The following is a 22,722-nucleotide window of genomic DNA, read 5'->3' on the forward strand; positions in this document are numbered from 1 at the left end:
CACATCTAATGGGGGGGGGTGAAAAGGGAAACAAATATATATAAACAAATCACATATAGAATAAATAAGAAATGATTAATAAAGAAAAGGTATTAGTATTGGGGAGATTTGGAAGATCAAAGAACTGAGGCAAGGATCCTCAAAGTACTCCAGTAATGTAATTAACTCAAGGTTGTCTAATGCCACAGTCCCTCCTCATTCATGATCACATTGAATTCTCCCAGGTAGAATAGACATGATTATCCCCACTTTTACAGAGGAGGAAACTGGAACCCAAATAAGGGAAGTGACTGATCTAAGTTCCCACATCTGAGAAATGCCCCTCACTCCCACCCCCCAGGCCTTGTGTGCAATTTGGCTGGTGTTCTTTGGAGTCCACAACAAAAAGCACACTAGATTTGGAAGGGACCTAGAGACCAGTTGCTCAATTTCATGATTTTGCAGAGGAGGAATCTGAGCTCCAGAGATTAAGTGACTGACCTAAGACCACAATATCATCAGAGAACAATGTTAGGATATGAACTCAGGTCCCAGGATTCCAGATCTAATGCTCTTTCAGATATCCCAGGCTTGCTTGCAGGAGGGCATTCCTGACTCTCTATGACTAAGACTGGTATTCTTCATCCTTGTCTGAAATACCTCTGATCATTCAGCAACCTCTTCCCAAGCATCAGGGGCTCTTAGAGGTCCCTGGGGCATTGTCCCCAATACTAGAGTTTGGCTAACTGGCCAAGAAGGAGAGGTATTTAAGGTTTACAAGACTCCCTCCTCCTACCAACTTTGTAAAGTTGGTAGTGCTATTATTAGTATAATGTTACTAAGTATTAGTAGTACTAATGTGAGTGCTAATATTAATGGCATAATTAGTCCTATCAGTAATATCTTTATTATTACTAAATATTAGAACTATTATTAGTAGTAGTAGTACTATTACTATGATTAGTATTAATAGTTCTATTAGTACTACAAATATAAATTCTTATGTATTATCACTCTTATTAACACTCTAGGTATCATTATTATTATTGCTAAGTATAGGAGAACTATTAATAGAGGCAGTAGTATTACCAATATTATTAGTGCTATTACTTATAGATTAATATTACTACTACTACAATACCACCAATAATAGTATTATTAGTAATATTACTCTAGGTCAAACTATTATTATTGCTACTAAGTATTAGGAGTACTATTACTGATAATAGTAGTAATAATAATACCTATAGTACTACTAATAAGTATTAACATAATAATTATTAGTAGTGATATTACTAATTATTTAATAATTTAGAAATTAGTAATATAATTACTAACACTAATATTACAAATTATATAATATAATTAAATAGATGATTACTAATCATATAATAGTAATATAGGCAGTACTATTATTGTTACAAAGAATTCATAATATTAGTAGTCATGGTTTAAGTTTTAGTTTTTTTTTTTTAGGTTTTTGAAAGTCAATGTGGGGTTAAGTGGCTTGCCCAAGGCCACACAGCTAGGTAATTATTAAGTGTCTGAGGCCAGATTTGAACTCAGGTACTCCTGACTCCAGGGCCGGTGCTCTATCCACTGTGCCACCTAGCCATCCCTAGTTTTAGTTTTAGTTTTTACTGTGCTGGTCAATCTCTTTTGGACATGTTCCATTTTGCCAATGTCTTTGACAAATATGGCCTCCCAGAACTGACTGCACTATTCCAAAAGTGGTCTGATACCTCCCTCATTCTAATTCACTATAAAGTGCCATGGCATACCATATGTAGTTCACAGATGGGACAGAATAGGGGAAAAGAAGACAATTTCTTAAAAAGTAGAACTGGCCAAATGGAAAATGAGATACAAAAATCCATGGAAGAATACAATTGTTAAAATGTAAAGTTGTTCAAATGGAAAAGAACATACAAAAGTTAACTGAGGAAGACAACTTCTTAAAACTTAGAAATGGGCAAGTGCAAACTATTGACTCTAAGAAGCATCAAGAATTAAGCTAACATATTCAAAAGAATGAAAAAATAGAAGAGAGTGTAGAATATCTCATTTGAAAAAAAACTCACCAGGAAAATAAATCCAGGAGAGACAATATCAGAATCAAAAAGAGGACCTTGATAGCATATTTCAAGAGATTAAAGGAAAAGTGTCCTAATATTCTAGAACTAGAGGGCAAAATAGGTATTGAAAAAAAATCATAGATTACCTCAGGAGAGAGATCCCAAAATAAAAACTCCAAGAGTAATAATAGCCAAATTTCAGATCAGGACAAGGGAAAATTACTGCAAGTGGGCAGAAAGAAGTAATTCAAACATTGGTACAATACAATAAGTATTACTCAGGACATAACAATTGCAACATTAAAAAACTGGAAGCCACGGAACATGATATTCCAGAAGGCAAAGGAACCAGGACTACAACCAAGAATCACTTACCCAGCAAAATTAAGCCTAATACTTCAAGGAAAGAATGAGTAATTCAATGAAATAGAAGGAGATTGAACAAATTGAATAAAATTGAATCAAACAAATCTTATATCTAGACTCAAGAGAAATTTAAAAAGGTAAAAAAGGAAAAGAAAACTTAAAGATTCTTTGGAGCACTATTATTTACCTCCCTACATGGGAAGATGGTTGTTGAAATTGTTATCATTATTATTTTTATTACCAGTAAATCAGATAGCAAATTTTCTTTGCTGGGAGCCAATTTACAAATCATGAGATTATTTCATTCCTTGAAGTTCACCTTGCTGTTGTGGAGCCAGATATCTTGAACATGAATTTCTGGGGCTTGAATAATCTTCCCAGGACAAGTCCACCATGCAGAGTAATACAAAGATTATATGACTTGTGACCATCCATGCAGGAGTCCTATGGGAATGACTAGGCTGATTGTATTGTTTTGGATAGAATAGAACAGAACAGGGCTGATTCACTTCACTTAACACAAGCAAAAGAATGCAGTACTTATCATGAATAAAATAAATTACTACTTTGTTTTCACTGTTTCCCAAGCTTAGAGCCTTCCCATTAAAAGAATCTCTAGAAACTTTATTATTATTATTAATTTCATTGGATATATCATATTAATCAATATAAAAATCATAACTCTTGATATTCAATCCTTTTGGTCAATAAGAGTAGAGCCTCTAATAGATCAATGATTTTGATTTTGTGCTATAAGTTACCTAATAGATTTGATATAGATTATCAAAACTTCTTGGTTATAAAAATTTGCTATGAAAGGAAAAAGAGGGACATAGTTAATCATATGATAGGCAATCTTTAGTTCTGTTTGATTCCAGGCATGAGTCTTATTTAACAGTCAATTATGTTGTCCTAGGTTGTTAAAACCATGGCTCAAGATTCACCAGACTGGGAATTTTCCTTTTCCAGAAAGGAAATAACATAGCAGAGAAATAGAGTCAAGAGAATCCTATCTAGAAGATGTTCCATGTCTTCGATATTATAATTCTTAAAAATTGAATCAATAATAGTACAGCATAGACTGAGGATACAGGTTTAAGGGGGAATTTGAGGGAATGATATAAAACTATAATTAAGGAATGAGAAAGAGGAGATCTCTGGGTGAAGAAGGAAGGGAGATGTAGAATAAGGTAAATTATTTCACGTGAAGAACCGAAAAAAAACCTATTACAGTGGAGGGAAAAATGGGAGAGTTGATTGATAGGCATTAATTGAACTTTAATTTCATCAATATTGGCTCAAAGGGGGAATATACAATTAGTTGAAGCTAGAAATCGATCTTATCCTACAGAAAAATAGAAAGAAAGGAAATTCAGGGGAGGGAGTGAGGAAAGAGTATTAGAAGAGAGGGAAGATTAGATAAAGCAGTAGACAGAAGTAAAACACTATGGAGAAGGAAAAGGGTGAAAGGAGAGACAGGAGAAACAAGAAGAAAAATAGAATGGAGGGAAATATAAACTAATCATAAATTTGAATGTGAAGGGATGAAATCTATAAAATAAAAGAACTCACTACTTGGCAGAAACTGCTGGGAAAATGGAAAATAATAGAACACAAACTAGGTGTAGACTAACATTTCACACCATATACTAAGATCAAAATGGAATCATGATTTAGACATAAAGGGTGACATTTTAAATAAATTAGAAGAGCAAAGCATAGTCCCCCTATCAGATTTATGAAGAAGGAAAGAATTCATGATCAAGTAATAGGTAGAAGGCAAAATGTAAAATAGAAAATTTTGATTATATTAAATTAAACAGATTTTACACAAACAAAACCAATGCAACTAAGATTGGAAGGAATTCAGAAAACTGGGAAACAATCTGTTTGGCAAGTATCTCTGATCATTTTTCAAATATATAGAGAAATGAGTCAAATTTATAACATTTTCCCTATTTACAAATGGTCAAAAGATTTGAACAGGAAATTTTCAGATGAAGAAACTGAAGTTATCTATAGTCATATGAAGAAGCACTCTAAATCACTTTTGATTTGAGAAATGAAAATTAAAATGATTTTGGAATATTTATTCACATTTATCAGATTGGATAATATGACAAAAAAAGAGAATGAAAAATAGAAAAAATGTAGGAAAAATGGAACTCTATGCATTGTTGATGGAGTTGTAAACTGCTCTAACTATTCTGGAGTACAATTTGGACTTATGTTCAATGGGCAACCAAACTGCACCTTCATCTAATAACACCTCTATAGGTCTCCAAAATTATCATAAAAAGGGGAAAAGGATCTACGTGTGCAAAAATATTTATAGCAGCCCTTTTCATTGTATCAAATTATTGGAAACTGAAGGAAAGTACATCTATTGGAGAATGGCTAAGCAAGTTGTGGTGTATGAATGTAATTGTGGTACTATTGAGCAATGAGAAATGATGAACAGATAGATTTTAGAAAAATCTGGAAAGACTTGTATGAGAAAAATGAATAGAAACAGGAGAACAATGTACACAGTAACACTAGCATTGTGTGATGATCAACTCTGCTATACAGTGATCAATGGCAATTGCAAAAGGCTCATGATGGAAAATGCTATCCATATCTAGATAAAGAACTGATGGATTCAATGCAGAAATAAACTTACTTTTTTCACTAACAATTCTTTTTTATGTTTTTTAATTTGGTTTTTCTTTCACAACTATGACTAATACAGAAATATGTCTTGCATGATAGCACATGTATAAACTATATCGAATTTTCTTCCATTTTAGGAAGGGGGAGGGAGGGAGAAAAGTCTGAAACTCAAAATCTTGCAAAAATGAGTACTAAAAATTGTCTTGACATGTAATTGGGGAAGGAAAAAACCTATTTAAAAAATAAAAACAAACAGCCAAGAAGGGGGAAAAAAATTCACTGATGACAGGAAGTCTTCCTTGATTTTCTGAACCCTGGCTGGCAACCTCCTTCCTCTCCATAGCCCAGACCTTTTTTTGTTTTTGTTTTAAGCACCTTTTGGGGGGCACCGTTCTTGCATTGAGTTGTCCATTTGCATCTTGTCTCTCTGACTGGCAGCTCCAAGAGAATAGGAATCACATCCCACTCTAAATTCTGTGTCTTCTCCAATCAATCAATTAATAAAGATTTATCAACTATCTCCTATGTATTAGGCATGTCTTAAGCCCTGGGGATACAAAAAGAGACAAAAGGCAATTCCTGTCCTCAAGGAGTTTACAGCCTAATAGGAAGACAACAAGTAAACAAATAACTGCAAAGCAAACTATATTACAGAATAACTGGGAAATAATTTACAAAAAGAAGGCACTAGAATTAAGAGGAATTGGGAAAGACTTCCTGTAAATGTTGAGATTTTAGCTGAAGTCAGTGGGAAGAGTTAAGGAGGCGAGCATTCCAGGCATGGAGGACAGCCAGAGATAGTTCCCAGAGCCAAGGGATGGAGTGTCTTGTTCATGATTCAGCCAGGCGGCCTGTGTCATTGGATCGAGCTTTTAGTACATAGCTCTGTACATTGTAGGCGTTCTTAATCAACAACGTTGATTGAGCAAACCCATGAATCAGTGAATGGACCTGAATGCCAAACCATAGAGTTTTTTGATTTAGAGGAATAACATGATGGGGGAAGGACTACCTGACAACTTGAGAAAGATCCGGGAGTGTTAGTGAGTTGTAAGCTTAAGATAAATCCATACTGTGGAAATGGCGGCCAAAAATCTCTTGAGATCTCAGGCTGTAGGAAGGACAAGTTAAGGGTTCTGTTGAGGTAAATGGGGCTATTTAGCCTGGAGAAAAGATGACAGAAAGAGACATGGTAACTGTTTTCCAGTATTTGGAGGGCTGTCATGTGTAAGAGGGATTAGATATATTTTGCTTGGCCTCAGTGGGCAGAACTAAGACTACTGGGTAGAATTTGCAGAGAGGTAGATTTTGGCTTGATCTAAGGAAAAACTTCCCAACAATCAGAGCTGTCCAAAAATGGAATGCACTTCTTTGGAAGGTAAAGAGTTTTTCATCATCACCAAACGTCTTAAAGGGAAGGATGGATGGTCACTTTCTTGTTGGGGGAAGTTAGAAAGGAGATTCTTGTTTGAGGGTGAGTTGGATCAGATTCTTTCTGAGGTCCTTCCTAGCTCAGAGACTTTGGGGTCAAAATCATGGGTCAGAAAGGTAGACTGCAAAAGAACAAGTGGAAAGAACTGGGTTGGAATCTTAGCTCTACCATTCACTCCCTTGATGACCTTAGGAAAATGACTTTGGTCCTCTGAATCCCAGATTTCTCCTCTGGGGGACCCCCCCCCCCAAATGAGGGTAAATAATACTTCTGATGTGTCTACAAGGCTATTGTGAAGAGTCAAATGAGATAATAAATGAGAAATATCCTAGAACTGCCAATTTATTAGGATCATTATAGAGTTAACCATGCCATAAAGAATAGAGATTTATTCTCAGAGTTAGAAAGTCCTGGGTTCAAGTCTCTGCAATGGGATCATAGACCTAGAGGCAAGTCTTTTAATTCCTCAGTTCTGTAAGAGCAGCTGCATATTTGATTTGATAGAGGAAATTTCCTCATTAGGTGTTCCTTATCAGTCTTCTGATAAGGAACTAGGGTCCACAGACTTCATGAAGGGTTCATAGGTAGATTTTAGGCTATCTATGAACTTGAATGGGAAAAATGACATCTTTATTTTCACTGACTCTAAAAAAATGAGCATTTCTTATAACTATGAATGTGGTAATTCTGACAAAGGTTGCCACAAGACTGCCAAAGGAATCTATGAAACAAAAAAGGTTAAGACCTTGATCTAAATGGATAAAATTAGTACTAAATGAAAAGAAAATAATACAAAGAAAAGAAAAAGGATTTTTATAAGGAAGGTGATTTATAAGGAAGGATGGTAGTGAATGGGAAATGACTTGCAGGGCAAGAGATTGGACTCTGAAATCTTGGGTGATGTCTCTTATTCCATCTGTCTCCTGAGTACTGGCTAATCCAGCTAACAGGTGACCCAGAAATATTTTCCTGAAATAGATATTTGGAAGTACTTTTGGATGCCCCCTAGGACTTGGATTAGCCAATGGTCAAGTGAAGCCATAACCAGAGCTCAGTTAACAGTTCACAGATAACTCAGGTGTCATTTGTTCTGGATCCTTTGACCTGGAACCAAGGAAGCACACTAGACCTCTACCCTTCTCAGGTGCTCTCCTACTTCTATTGGATCATAAATTAAGACTCAATAAGGGGTGATACAACAGAGAGTGTTGTCTCCTCTCTCTCCTTTTAACAAGAATCCTGACCTTTCATCGAGGACTGTTTAGTCCCTGTTGAACACCATATGTAGAGTCCCTTTCCTGGACTCTTATGTTGAGTCCCACTTCTGGAATCCCTCAATCTTCCCCAGGCAAGTGTTGGAGGGGCGGGAGACAAGGAAGACAAGTTTCTCCTTATACACCAAGGTCCCCAAGGTCTCTGTTTATTTACCAAAACACCAGTACTTAAAAATCCCCCCAATCTCTAATACACTCCCACTCCTGTGGTACTTAGTAAGATAAAACTCTGGTGCTCAAGGACACCAGGAGAAGATAGTAGACAACAGTCCCTAACAGAGGGGACCTGGAGAGTGAGGACCCTAACCTAGAAAAGATTAGGTTCTAATTTTCATCATCTCCTTTATTCTAGACTACTCCATGGCTCCAGATAAAATTTAGAATAGTGTTATCTCAGGACCCCCGTTTACACTGAGTGCCCCTCAGCTCTCATTGTCTCAAGTCCTTCCCCCATTCACTACAAGACAACTTCTCCTTTATTCCCCATTATGATTTCTTCACTCTCTGGCTCAAAAAAATCTCTGTTGCTCCCCATTGTCAAAGAACAAAATGCAAACTTCTTAACCTAGGCTTCAAGGCCTCTTTGCAATCTGGTTCCATTACTGAGTTCCTTATATTGTGCCTCTTTCCATGCCTTTTTTTTTGTTCTTCATGGGCTAAATTATCTTCCATTTTTAACCTGTTAAAATTCTCCTTGACTTTTAAAGATTAAGTCTGAATGCTGTCTGTTCCATGAATTCTCCATCCCAGAAGCAATCCCTTCATAATTAGAGATTTATAACTGGAAGGGACCCTTGAAATCACCTAGTTTAATTGTAAAGATGAAGAAACTGAGGCCAAGGGCAGGTGAGTGACTTACCCAAGGTCATATAGGTAATAAGTTTTAAAACTTGAACTCTGGTCCCATGATTCAAAGTTTGGTACTCCTTTGAACTTTTATAGCCATTTTATTTTGGACCCTTTCCTCTGGAAAGCTGGGAGACCTTGGTTCAATCTCCAGTTTTTAGTAATTTGTGGGAAATCACTTTGGAGCTCAATTTCTTCATCTTTAAAATGAGAGACTTTTTTATTTGTTCTTTTGTCTATTTATTAAGTTAGAAAAGTCATAAACAAACATTTATTCAGGAAACACAATTATTAAAGAATAGTTGATGTTTCAAATTATTTTCTCACATTATAAAGTATTCACAACATACATTCTTTTAAAATTCACACTAAGTTACGCTCATATACTATTTAGTTAAGTAATCATCACTTTCTGGGAAGGACTTTTTTTTTTTTTTTTTTTTTTTTGCAAGGCAATGGGGTTAAGTGGCTTGCTCAAGGCCACACAGCTAGGTAATTATTAAGTGTCTGAGGCCACATTTGAACTCAGGTACGCCTGACTCCAGGGCTGGTGCTCTATCCACTGCACCACCTAGCCTCCCTGGGAAGGACTTTTTAAAGAAAATCTTTTAGATCTCTTCCAATTCTCAATGATCCTATCCTGAAGGGCGCTAATTCTGAACTGACTGCACCATGGCCTTCATTGTGCTTCCCCAGATTCTCCTGGGAGGAGCCTGTGCTCTGGCTCTCCAGGACAGACACCAGGAAGGGATGGCATTTCCTTTGGCATTATGGGGACTGGGAATCTAAACCCATGAGGCTTCTAGTTTTACCTCCTGTGTCCAAACTCCTCTGCTCTATCTCTTCTCTCTGCATTACCACCCCTGCCTCCCCCAGCTTTGCTCCAGTCTTCTAAAAATTGTTTACAAAGGGGTTTGGCCAATGTTTGGTCTTGTAGCAGTTTGAAAACTGGTAGCACTGGAAATTAGAAATTGGAGTCTGTGCGGACAGGTAGAGACCTGATAACAGGAGTTTCTCTTTCTGTCTCTGTTTCTGTCTCTGTTTCTGTCTGTCTGTCTCTCTGTCTGACCCTGTCTCTGCTCTCTATCTCTCTTTCTCTACTTCTCTGTGTCTCTGCCTCTGTCTCTCTCTCACCCCACAATAATCCTTTGAAGTCTGTAGTGCAAGCATTATCATAAAAGAAGAAAGTGAGGGTCAGAAAGGAAAAATTATTTACTACACCGGGAGATAACATGGTATAGTGGAAAGAGTCTTGAACTTTGAATAAGGAGACCCAAGTTGCATCTTTGAGTTTGTTGCTAATTTGCTTATGATCTTGGACATGTCATATAATTTCTTTGGGCTTCAGTTTCCTTCACTGCACATTGAAAGAATTGGATTGGATATCTCTTCCTTCTCTGATACTCTGTGATTCTAAGGTTGTCTAATCATGACTCGACCCCAGGCTTCCATCTGCCTTTGCCTGATGAAATTTTCAATCTCTTCCTATTCCTGCTAGTCTGAAATGCCACCATTACAGTTTTGAGTAAAGCCCTTGAAGATTCCATTAAAATGTAGCCCCCCCACACCAAATGAAAACAAAGAAAGTAACTCTTGCCATGCTAGAAATTCCTAGAGAGTTTCTGGACTACTCATTGTTTTGGAAGGTGAAGAGAGAAAGATAAATTTATAGCCTGATTTCAGAAGATACAGAATGGATGGGTTCATAGAATCATAGAATATCAGGGCTGGAAGCCATCTTAGAGCTCACTTAATCTATTCTCTACTCCCCACCCCTTTCCTTTTGCATTTGGAAACAGAAGTGATTCACCCAAGTGGTGGAATCAGGATTTGAACTCAGTTCTTAGTCTAGGACTCTTTTTTTACTAAACTGCTCTCCAAAGGATGGTTAAATCAAGGAACAGGGTAAGGTTCAATTCAGTTCAACAAAGTATAGTATAAACAATGCTCTGGAACCAATCCAGGCTTCAGAGACACACTTCCTCTAAGTCCCAAGGAATTGGAGAGTTGACCTGGGATGCTCCTAATGATTGCTGACTTGCTAACCCAGAAGAGGAGGCAGAACTAGGAATGGGAGATGGGTCCTTTATCTTAGGGAGCTGAAATTTAGAGGGGGTCAAGAATACTTCTAATCCTTCAACAATGAAGAAATGACTGAGTTTAGCACTGTCAGTAAGAATAATTGGTTAAATATGAAAAATGTGCTAGTGGGTCACACACAAGGTAAATTCTCCTGGTCTCACCTTGTGTCCTACTCCTTCCTATGAGGTGTTGGTTGTCAAGAATCAATCTCTTTTTTTGTCCTAACCATTTCTCCCTGCACCCACTTTCCCCTTCCTCAAGCCTTATGTTACAGGGTGTTTCCTTTCATCTCTTTCCTCGAAACATCCTCTGCTCAGTAGAATCTGTCTTAATAATTCTACTGGACAACTCCTTGCCCCACAAGAAAAAATGACTAGTTATAGTTCTGCCCAAGGGAAAGGTCACTAGAATTTGATGGGGAGGGGAGAGAGAAGAGGGGTGCTTTGGATTTAGAAGGCATTGCTAAAGTAAATCTGTTAGATACTGGTGACTCTGAGGACATCTGAAATGGGCTGGTGGGTATCTCCTACCTGGGCCCCAGGACAGGTCGAGATTTAGAGCTCGAAGGAACTTAGAAGTTATCTTTCTGGACCAGAACCCAAATGAGGAAAAAAGTGACAAGTCCAAGAGACAAGGTTATAAGGTACTAAGTGGAAGAGCCAGAATTCAAATCCAGATCCTCTAACTTCCAATCTAGCACGTTTTCCATGGTGTCCGATGCCTTTCTTGGGCAGCCTGGCTCCTGAAAAACCCCTCCTTCTTCAAGCCCAACCTAGGCCCTCTCAAAAAGCTACCTATGAGCAGTATGCTATTTCCCTAAAAAAAAAAAATTGGCCTTCTACCTTTTATGAGCAGCTATTCTGTCTCCTACCCTAGGTTCCTGCTGTCAGACAGACTGACTCCACTTAATAAACTCACTCACAAGCCTACTTTCTTAAAGTCACAGTATAAGGACATAAATTAGCCAATTCAGCCTCACACAAAGAACGCTCTTTTCAGAGATTTGTCCCTCTGTGCTCACTCACTCACGGGGAGAAGCTGGATCTGTGAATCCCCAGAAAAGAATGTTTCCATTACTAGAGGGGCAATAAATTAACATTTGCTCATAGGGAAAAATAATGACCCATTTTCGATGAGCCAGTCAGATTCAATCTTTCTCTCGTCTTTGTCTCTCCTTGTTTCTGCCTTTGTCTCTGTCCCTTAGACCCTCTCTCCTGTTTCTCTTGGTGTCTCTCATTCAATTCAATAAGCATTTATTACATGCTTACTGTGTGCTAGGCTTTGTGCTAAGAGTTAGAGAGAACAGTGACAAAAATGAAACTAGATCTTTTCTCAATGTCTATATCTGTCTCTTTTCCTTTTTCTGTCTCTATTTCCTCCCTCCCTCCCTTTTTCTCTCCTCCATCCTTTCCCCATTTCCTCTTCCTCCTCCTAATTTTCATCCTTTCTTCTTCTTCTTCTTCTTCTTCTTCTTCTTCTTCTTCTTCCATCTTCTCTTGTTTTCGCTCCTCCTCCTCATTTTAATTCTCCTTATTTTCCTCCTCCTCATTCTCATATTCTTTTTCTTCATTCTTCTTCTCCTACTCCTCATTTTGTCTTCTTTCTTCTTTTTCTCTTCCTCTTTCTTTTTCTCCTCCTTGTTATTTTTCTTCTTCTCTCCCTTTTCCTCATTTTCATCCTCTTCCTCAATGTCCTCCTTTCCCTTTTCCTCTTCTTCATTCTCATTTTCTTTTTTCTTCTTCATCTTCTCCTCCTCCTTCTTCTCCTCCTTCCTCTTATCCCTCATTTTCATCCTGCTCACCCTTTTCACCCTTCTGTTCCTTTTCCTCCTCCTTATTCTCATTTTCTTCTTTGTCTTTCTTCTCCTCTTCATCCTTTCCTCCTCCTCATTTTCCTCCTCAATCTCCTCCTCTTTTTCCTTTTCCTCTTCTTCCTCATTTTCATTTTCTTCTCCTTCTTCTTCTCTTCCTTCTCCTCTCCCTGTTTCTCCTCCTATTCCTCATTTTCATCCTCCTCTGCCTCTTCCTCCTTTTCCTCCTGCTCCCACTCCTCATTCTCATTTTCTTCTTCCTCATCTTCTTCTCTTTCTCCTCTTGCTTCTCCTCATCTTCTCCTCCTCCTCCTCCTCTTCATTCTCATTTTCTTCTTTCTAACTCTCCACCTCCTCCACTGTCCCGTTTCTTTCATTCCCACCACATTCCAACTCACACCTCAAATCTCCTTTACAGCATACCTAATAAGTTATGTGACCTTTGCTTGAAGATGTCTAATGAATGCACTTCACTTATTGATAGAAAGCTTTTCTTATGCAAGTCCAAACCTGTCTCCTGGTGACTTCTGCCATTACTCCTTCTGCTCTTTGGTACCAAGCAGAACCAAAAATATAATTATTATATCTTCCCTAAGTCTTCTCTTCCTCAGACTAAAGATTCACAATTCCTTCAGATGTTCATCAAGAAAATGATCTTGAGGTTTTTTTACCCTTCTGGTTTTCCTTCCTCCTCACAGTGCTTCCTAATTTCTCAGTGTACTTCTCAAAATATAATGGCACACCTCAAACTGAACACAATATTCTAAATGTGATCCAACAAGGGTCCAGTGAGGACCCTTCTCCACACAATACTTCTCTCAAGTTAAGCTGGGGAGGTGGTATAGTGGAGAGAATGTGGAAAGAGTCTGGAACACCTGCTTTTGATCCTGACTCAGACATTTACTATCTGGTTCACCCTGGACAAATCTAAACTCTAAGGCTCAGTTTCCTCATCTGTAGAATGAATGAATTGGACTTGATATTCTAATTTTACTTGAGAAAGAAATTTCTGGTCTACTGTGCCATAATGTTGACTCATACTAAGCTTGCAGCCCATTCCAATCTCCAGATCTTTTTCAGATAAACTTGTGTCTAGCCATGCCTTCCTCTTCTTGTATTTATGAAGTTGATTTTTGAACCCAGAGAGAATATTAATTACTTTTTTATTATTTTTCATCTGAACAAAGTCAGTCTACTATTCTATTCTGCCAATATCTTTTTGTATCCTTCTTTTGACATTCACTAGTTCCAAAATCTCTCCCAATTTTGAGCCAATTGGAAATTGGATAAGCCTGCTGTCTATGCCTGTAATCAATACCTGTGTCATTAATAAATGTGTTTAACAGCACAGGAAAAAGGCATAGATTCTTAGGGCCTTTCTCTAGAAAACTATTTCCAAATAGAGAAACAGATTAGAATAATTTTACCATGCTGATGATGCTCAGCATGAGTGGAACTGTAATTCCTTTGTAGGATGTCTCTAGTGATAAAGACTTGTCATCAACCATTGAGTGTACCTACTGACAAAGACTAAAGGGGTACAGCTGTGGAACTTTGAGTGTTGCTTTCAAAAACACTAAGTCTGGCATTACTGTTATTACCATGTTGCCTCACTAATGGGAAACACATACATCTAAAAGACCAAGGTCTCCCACTGTATTCAGGTTAACATCAGAGGTCCCATTTTCTATATTATTTGGTCATTAGTTAAGACTGGTTAAGATGGTTCCAGAAGAGACAGTGAGAAGGATGTCTTTGCACAACACTCCCCTCACTTTAATCAACATAATATGAATGTCTTGTCATCATTCATTTGATGTCATGATCTTCTTCAATTATGAAGGGAAAAAAAATCAGTATTTCCAAGTTGACACTGAACTATTAGTGATAACTTTTCAGTCATAAGCCATTCAACCAGTTCCATGATCTAGCTCATAATTCTCCATGTGGTTAATAAGGAAAGCACATGAGACTTGGAAAATACTTTCCTGATATTCAGGTAAGCAATATCAACATCATTCTTCTAGTCCACCATTCTAATCGTCACATTTTTAAGGTAATATAGGCATAATACACTCTTTTTTTTAAGGTTTTTGTAAGGCAAATGGAGTTAAGTGACTTGCCCATGGCCACACAGCTAGGTAATTATTAAGTGTCTGAGGCCGAATTTGAACTCAGGTCCACTGTGCCACCTAGACACCCTCATAATCTACTCTTGATGAATCCTTGTAATTGCTTTTCTAGATGTTAATTGACTGCTTCTTTAATAAGGTAGCCTAGAATTTCCCCAAAATTGAAATAAAATTCATGGATCTAAACTTTGTGTATATTATTATTTTTATCTGAAGAGTCAACCCAATCTTCTATTATGCTAATATCTTTTAAAATTTATTTTAAAAACATTTACTATTTTATTTTTCCCAAGTATATGAAATAGCAGTTTTAAAGTTTCATATTTTTTTTAGGTTTTTTTTATAAGGCAAATGGGGTTAAGTGGCTTGCCCAAGGCCACACAGCTAGGAAATTATTAAGTGTCTGAGGCTGGATTTGAACTCAAGTACTCCTGACTCCAGGGCCGGTGCTTTTATCCACTGCACCACCTAGCTGCCCCAACTTTCATATATTTTTACAAGTTGGAATTCTAAATTCTCTCTCACCTCCATCCCCACCTCTATCATTGAGAAGGTAAGAAATGTGATAAAGGTTATACTTTTTCTGCCAATATCTTTTTCTAACATACTTTTGGTATCCACTGTATCAAACATCTCTCCCAATTTTGAGTCCACTTCAAGTCATTCTTTTCTTTTTTTAAATTAGGATATTGGCCCTTCTCCAGTTCTGAAGCAACTTAATGACATGATGGTTAAAGGATCTAATATAATCTTGGAATATGTCAAGAGAGGCAGAGTATGACTCTTAAACTTTTTGTATGGTACAGACCCCTATGGTGGTCTGATGAAGTCTGTGAACCCCTTCTCTGTGATGTAGTTCAGCTGGGTCTGGTGATTTGAATTCAACTGGGGCAGATAAATTCATTCTTATTATCTCTTGCTTATCTTAAGTGATTGACTTCCCATGAGACATTTTTGCTCAATCCTTTATAATCCAAACATTATTCTTCTTGGCTGAAAGAAAACCAAACACACTCCAAAGCAAATGATTCTGTGTTCGTTTCTGTCTGAATTTTTAGTCCCTGGACTCCTGCTCATGATTTTTTTTTTTTGGTTTTTTTGAACCCTTTGAAATCTATTCTCCAAAATCCAAGCTGTATGTCACACTATATCTGGTTTTCTTCTATCACAAATTCTAATTTGGAGAGACTACTCAATCCATTATAATTACATTTCTTTGTAATCCTAGATATTTATATTTTATGCATTTAAAACTTCTGAGAAGGGTTTTTCTAGGAAAAACTGTTGTCTAGTAATATTTCCCTTCTACTCCTTCCCTATTCTGCACTTGTGAAAATGTCTCTTGAACTCTAATACAGAACTTTAAGTTTCTCTCTTTATAATTTTATTTTGAAAGGAATTGAGCATGGCAGAGTAGAAAAGTCAGCTTTAGGGAAAGGAAGAGCTGACATCAAGGATTATCTCTGAAATACAATGACTAGGGAATTGTAAACAAGTTAGTTGATCTCACCTGATACTAAGTGACCTCTCTTGGTGGCCCAGCCTCCTACTCTCTGTGACATCATTGAGAGAAGTTTCCCAACCAGTAATTAACTGCCTATCCTGATAAGACCCCAGGTCCAAATTTCCTTTCTTCCCGGCACATTTCATTTTAGGAGATTTTGTGATTGCTGATATCCTTTTCACTTCTGACTGCCATCCGATGCCTTTTCTATCCCTCGCAGATTCCTTCATCTTCTCATCTGTTCAAAGTGTCACTCACACCTTTGCTGATTTTACTGATGAAAATGGGGCAACTTCTTGGGACCAGAGAAACCTCACTCTACCAGCTGATAGTAACTGTTGTTAGGGGTATTGGTTCTGAATATACCAGGTAGCTCTTCTATTCTCTTGCCTCAGTTTCTCCAGTTTGTCCATTGGTGCAACCTCGGATGAGATCTCAAAGCCTGGACTTCAGAAGGACCTGCCCAAAGGCTCCTTGGATTCTCATTTGACATTATCCTGGTCTCTGCTCAGGCTTGGGCTTTTTTTAATATGAGGAGAGTTGGACAGGGTGAGGTACTGTTCTTTCTCTCCCTCCCTCATACTCCCACTCCCAGACTCTGAGATCCCAGAGGTCAGGGCCTAGTTTCTTCTCCCATTAGTGAAACTGAGCCCTGGATTCAGCTCATTGGGTGGGATTGGGGAAGTGGGGGAGGCAGGGACCTCACAAAAAGGCTGGTTGGCTCCAACCACTAAGGCCACTTCAGGCTAATTAACCACTTGAGATGCAAGTGAGGTCACAAACTCAGGGCTTGTTTTCCCCCACCCTGTTGTATATCAACTTCAAGGAGAAGGGAGATGGGCTAAGCATGGAGGGAGTGGGTCTGTCTGGTTCGACAAGTTCCAAAGTTCAGAATGGAGTAGCTGTCTCTTCTCCCCTTTGAGAGGTTTTCTGTTTTGCTAAGGCACCACAGACAGTTGGCAAGCAGCAAGGGTGCTCTGATGAGGGAGGAGGCCCATCACAGCTGAGGTGGGGCTTTGGATAGCACAGGGCTAAGCTAGCCTTAAATGCCTAGCTTCTAGGCGGAGGAATGTTCCTTTTGAATTAGAGAGCTAAACTGTCTCAGATAGAAAAAGGCCTTCTTCCCAGGCTGTCAAGGCTCAACCGATTTCTTTTCCATTGTGAAGTCTTCCCCCATTCCTAGGAGTCAGAAGACTTAGGTACAAGTTCCAGCTCTTCCACTTTTGGTCTATAAGACTAGAGGCAAGTTCCTCTCCATATCAAGGAGAGTCTCTGCTTCTCTATCTGTAAAATGAGGGGGAGTTGGATTAGTAATGATAGATCTTTAAGGGTCCCTCCATCTCCTATAGCCAGGGCTCCAGGATGATTCAGTGGCTTGGAATCAGGAGATATCAGGTATAATCTGGGTGCTGTTCTTGACTTGTTGTGTGACCTGAGTTACATCATCAATCACTTCTTTTGAACAAGTAAAATGAGATGATTAGAGCTCCTAAGCAAAATTTTCTATCTCTGACAGTCTGTGAACCTGTGAATTGAAATGAATGTTTCTTAAACCTGTAAGATATGTGTGTGTGTGTTTGTGTGTGTGTGTGTGTGTGTCTGTGTGTGTGTGTATGTGCGTGTGTAAATTTTTCTTTCTAGGGGAGTTGGAGGATCAGAGACCTTCACCACCTTCAGGGACCTTATGGTCTGCTGGGGACAAAAGACACATATATGGATCATGCAGAGAAGACTAAACAACCTGATAAAAGGGAGAGATAGAAAGTGGGTTGGTTGAGTTACAGCCAGGAAAGAGGGAATGTAATGTAGATTGGGACAATCAGAGAAGAAGCTGAAAAAAAGGAGGCCAAGGCAGGATCTGGAAGATGGAAGAAAAATGGATAAGGCAGAGAAGTTGTAGAGGGAGGGCATTCCAGACAGGAATAATGATGGCAATAATAATAAAACTTACCTTTTGCAAGCACTTTACAGCTTACAAAAAACTTTCTTTAAAAGCTCCCCATGAGGTTGAGTTATATAACATTATCCCCTTTTAACAGAGGAGAAGATTGAATCTCAGCATGGATCAAGAAATTCATAGAAGCATCTCAGAAATGGAATTTCAGACTCCAGATGTCCAGTTTAAAATGTATTTGAAAACAAATTCCTTCTATTGCAAACCTGACAAGAAGTCATTCAATCTCATTTTAAATACCTTTAGTGACAGGGGGTACACTTCTTCCAAATGCTGCCTGTTCCATTTCTGAGACAGCTCTGATTGTTGGTAGGTTTTGTCATGTCAAAATCTGCCTCTCTGAGATTTCAGCCTATTGTTCATCATTTGGCCCGCTTGGACTGAGCAGGACAGTGCTTCTTCCCTGCCACAGTCCTTCATATTAATGAAAACAGCAATGATGCTCTTCCAATCCCCAAACCCAGCCCCTACTCCAAATCTCTTTAGAAGTCTTTGATTTCCCAGGATAAAAATCCTTAGTTTCTTCATCTGCTATTTGGATCACTTGGTGTCTCACCATCCTTGTTATTCTATTTTGATCATATACTCATACACAGTGCTTGTCAATGTCCCTTTTAAAAAAAAGAATTACTTTTTCCAATAACAAGTATTTATTTTCTCTCCCTGATATTTCCCCCCCAAATAAAAAAGAAGCAAAATCCATATTTATAGCAAATGTATTGTCAAACAAGAACAAATTCACACAATGACCATATTCAACAATCTCTGTCTCATCCATCTTGAGTCCATCGCCTCTCTTTCACAAGGTGGGGAGCACACTTCATCATCTGACCTTTGGAATTTTGACTGGTTCATTGTATTGATCAGAATCCTTAAGTCTTTCAAAACTGTTTGTCTTTATAATGTCATTGTATAAAATGTTCTCCTGGTTTTTCCCACTTCCATCTTCATGATTTCCTACAAGTTTTCATTGATTTCTCTGAAACATTCCCTTATGTCATTTTTTTCCATTATTACAATATTATTTACCATAATTTGTTTAGCACTAATGGGCACCCCCTAGGTTTCTCAATTTTGACTACCACAAAAAAGCCCATCACTATTTTTGTACATATGAGTCTTTTTTCTTCCAATGTCTTTGAAATATTCTAAATCATGCATCTGATGAGCATCAGAACTGGGACTATGACCTGATATTCTGACTCAGAGTTCCAGGCCCATGCTGTCATAAGATATGGGCCACAGCAGGTAGAACTTCGAGTCTGAGGACTTAAAGGACCTTGCCTGGAGTCAACAAGTCAACACCAATAGGTATTTATTAAGCATTTGTTGTTTGTTCTTCCTCACATCCCATGCAGATCTATAACATTTCACTTGCTTGCTTATGTGTTAAGCTCTGGAAGTACAAATAATAGCATTAAGACAGGTCCTGCCCTCAAGGATCTTACATTCTAATCATCAAAGAAAGAAGAAAATTGAAAAGGAGGGGTAAAAAGGAAGAAATGAAAGAACCCGATCAATCAGAGGCTATAGGAGTGGAGAATATTTCCAATGTGTCTAATCCAGGGGTAAAGTGAGCTTCTAGGGTGGAGAAGAGATGATTTGGGAATGGGGGGATTCGGGAGAGGGGGGAAATATGACTGCCACATAGCAAAAGAAAGCAAGTGTTTTTCATGAACTGGGTTGTTTTACCTCTTGACTTGGGCAATCCCATTATTTTTGTTCCCCAAGGCAATGCCAACTTTGTGACACTATCTCCTGGTCCAGTGGAAGATAAAGCTAGATGTCAAGTCCCTGCCTGTCCAGATAAAATTTAAAACATTTTCCTTGTCCTTCTATACCACAAATAACTTCACCCTGGCTCTCTCCCCTCCCTCCTCCCCCCATTACCCCATACTTGCCAGGTTGGTTCCTGCTAAAGTGAACAGAAAGACTATGGATTAGAAGCTCTTTTCCAGAGCAGAGTTGCTTGTGTGTCTGTCACAAACTGAAGACACTCAAACATCTAGGAATCTTTTCCTCTTCTTCTCTTGCCCCCCCCCCCCCCCCCCAGGCCTTCCAGACCCAGGTCAAAGTGACATCTCCTTAAATTTCTCATAACACTTTGGATCTCTTTGTTCTTACCTCACTTTTCATTGTAGTAAGTTTATGTACTTGTCCTTTTCCACCTGGGTTTTAAACTTTGGGAAGGTGAGATCAGTGTAGAGCTTATAGAACTTTCCTCCTAGCTCCCTTCTAGTTCTGATATTCTATATTTTATGATCTTTCTGAGTTCTGATCTTTGTTTTAAAGTCTCTACCAGTTCTGATATTCTGTGTTCTAAGGTCCCTCCTGGCTCTGATATTCTGTGTTTTAAGGTCTCTACCAGTTCTGATATTCCGTGTTCTAAGGTCCCTCCTGGCTCTGATATTCTGTGTTTTAAGGTCTCTACCAGTTCTGATATTCCGTGTTCTAAGGTCCCTCCTGGCTCTGATATTCTGTGTTTTAAGGTCTCTACCAGCTCTAAAATTCTTTGTTCTATGATCCCTCCTAGCTCTGACATCCTATGTTCTAAAGCTATTCTTATTTCTGACATTCCATATCCTTTTAGGATCCTATCAGTTCTGACTTTCTATAGTCTCAGGTCCTTCCTACCTCTGATATTCTGTATTCTAAGTTCTCTCACAGCTCTAACATTCTTTATTCTAAGGTTCTTCCTAGCTCTAACATACTTTGTTCTAAGGTCCTTTCCAGGACTGATATTCTGAATTCTAAGGTCCCTGTCAACTCTGACATTCCATGATCTTCCAATCCCAGCATCCTCTGACTCTATGATTCTATTCTGGGCAAATCACTTGGAACCATGATGAACCAAAGTAAAAGCAGAACAGTAAATGAGATAAACCAGGCTCATCTTTAAAATGTTTCATAGCTATTTGACTTCTTAAATTCATAGTTTTCTTTTAAAAACACACACACACATACACAGACAACCATGTCCACGGCTAGGAATGGTTATGTAAGACTGTGCACATTACCCACACGCATGCCCCCCTGGATAATTAACTGTTCATTGATGGTCAGACAATTGGCCACATTGTTCCATTGGAAATGTTGGCTTGAGACTGCATTTGGGGCATGGATCCCACTTAGTGGAACATGGAAGATTTCCTTTTTGGATGGAATGAACATAATTTCACGCTTCTGTTTCACTCTATGTTTCACATGGAACTTTTCCACTCTTCCCTTAGAATGTGCTTGCTAGAGCTCTATATTTGCAGATTGCAGAGGATGTGGGTTTGAATTCTGGCTCTCATACTTACTGGATATGTGACTTTGGGCAAGTTCCTTAACTTCTCTGCACTCACCTAATTTACCTCATTTGTAAAATGGAAATGAGTGGAAGTAGATAAGGCAGCTCTAAGGTGCCTTCCCATTCTATATTCTGACTATCTGTCATTTAGTTCAATTCTATATTTCCCTATAAAGTATTGACTATGTTCAAAGCATTGTGCTTGGTGCTAGGAATGGGTAGAATTGAAAATTTATCTCCCTCTGTATATTTATAATTCTACTGACATGCTAGGAATTTAAACCAAAGATTTAGACTATAAGAAAAACTGAAATGATCTATTAAATTTTTGTGTCAGTTTTCATACCATAGTATCAAATCCAGTCTATGCCTTGTAATGTTGGACTTTTGAGATGAGATGACCCAGAAGGGGAAAACATCTAGGAGATATCACGTTGAATATTGGTCTGGGACAACTTCTGTCTCCCCACTGGATCTTCTCCAGGTCATCATCATTATCCTAGGGGACAAACAAATGGTCCTATTGAAATAATTTTCTACATCTTGCAAAGCATTGGCCTCATAGCATGTGAGGTAAGGAAGTACAAATATTTTCATCCCTGAGCAGAACCAGGAGAGCAATTTGTACTATAATAACAATACTATAAATGCAAATAACTATGAAAGACAAGAACTCTGATCAATGCAATAACCAGTCAAGATTTCAGAAGTCCCATGTTGAGGCATATACTCCCTATCTCTTCCTGAGAAGTGATGTATTCAAGATGTCGAGACATATGTTTCTGAATGTGGTCAATGTGAGAATTTGTTTTACTTGACCATGTATATTTATTATAATTTTTTTATGTTTGGGAAGGGGTGGCAAGAAAATAAATGTTGGTTAATTAAATTAAATATAATTTCAAAAATTATGATTCCTCTTTTTACAGACAAGGAAATTGAGTCTCAGACAGAAAAAATGATTTGACCAGTCACATGGGAGTTGCAAGGGACTTCAGAAAACCTCTGGACCAGTGGTTCTCTGGGGACCCTGAGACCCTTTCAGAGGAACCTAGAAGTCAAAATTACTTTAATGATAATACTAATAAAATATTCCCATTTCCAACACATCAAATGATTTAATATATGTTAATAGACACTCAGCACAGTGCTTGGTCAATAGTAGGTGTGATATAAATGCTTATTCCCTTTGCTCCCCACTTCAACTACATATCTATGAGAAGCTAAATTTTCTTCATTCACTTCAACCCCAAAACCATATTCCAACAGACTGAATGCAGAAGCAGATAGGAAAACCAGCTGGCTTCCATTAAGCCAAAGATTA

General features: G+C 38.2%; 1 long non-coding RNA gene across 5 annotated transcripts in view; it reads right to left on the reverse strand.

Moving 5' to 3' along the window:
• The window catches only part of LOC141516423 (uncharacterized), a 47,798-nt gene that overhangs the window by 23,823 nt on the left and 1,253 nt on the right, over positions 1-22,722 (reverse strand). For 2 of the 5 annotated variants that reach the window (XR_012476700.1, XR_012476699.1), the window contains exon 2: positions 21,745-21,897. This is a non-coding gene — a long non-coding RNA (uncharacterized LOC141516423). The other 3 variants (XR_012476697.1, XR_012476696.1, XR_012476698.1) reach the window with 3 other exon arrangements.

Source organism: Macrotis lagotis, chromosome 3 (genome assembly GCF_037893015.1).
Source record: "Macrotis lagotis isolate mMagLag1 chromosome 3, bilby.v1.9.chrom.fasta, whole genome shotgun sequence".
Classification (NCBI taxonomy): Eukaryota; Metazoa; Chordata; class Mammalia; order Peramelemorphia; family Peramelidae; genus Macrotis; species Macrotis lagotis.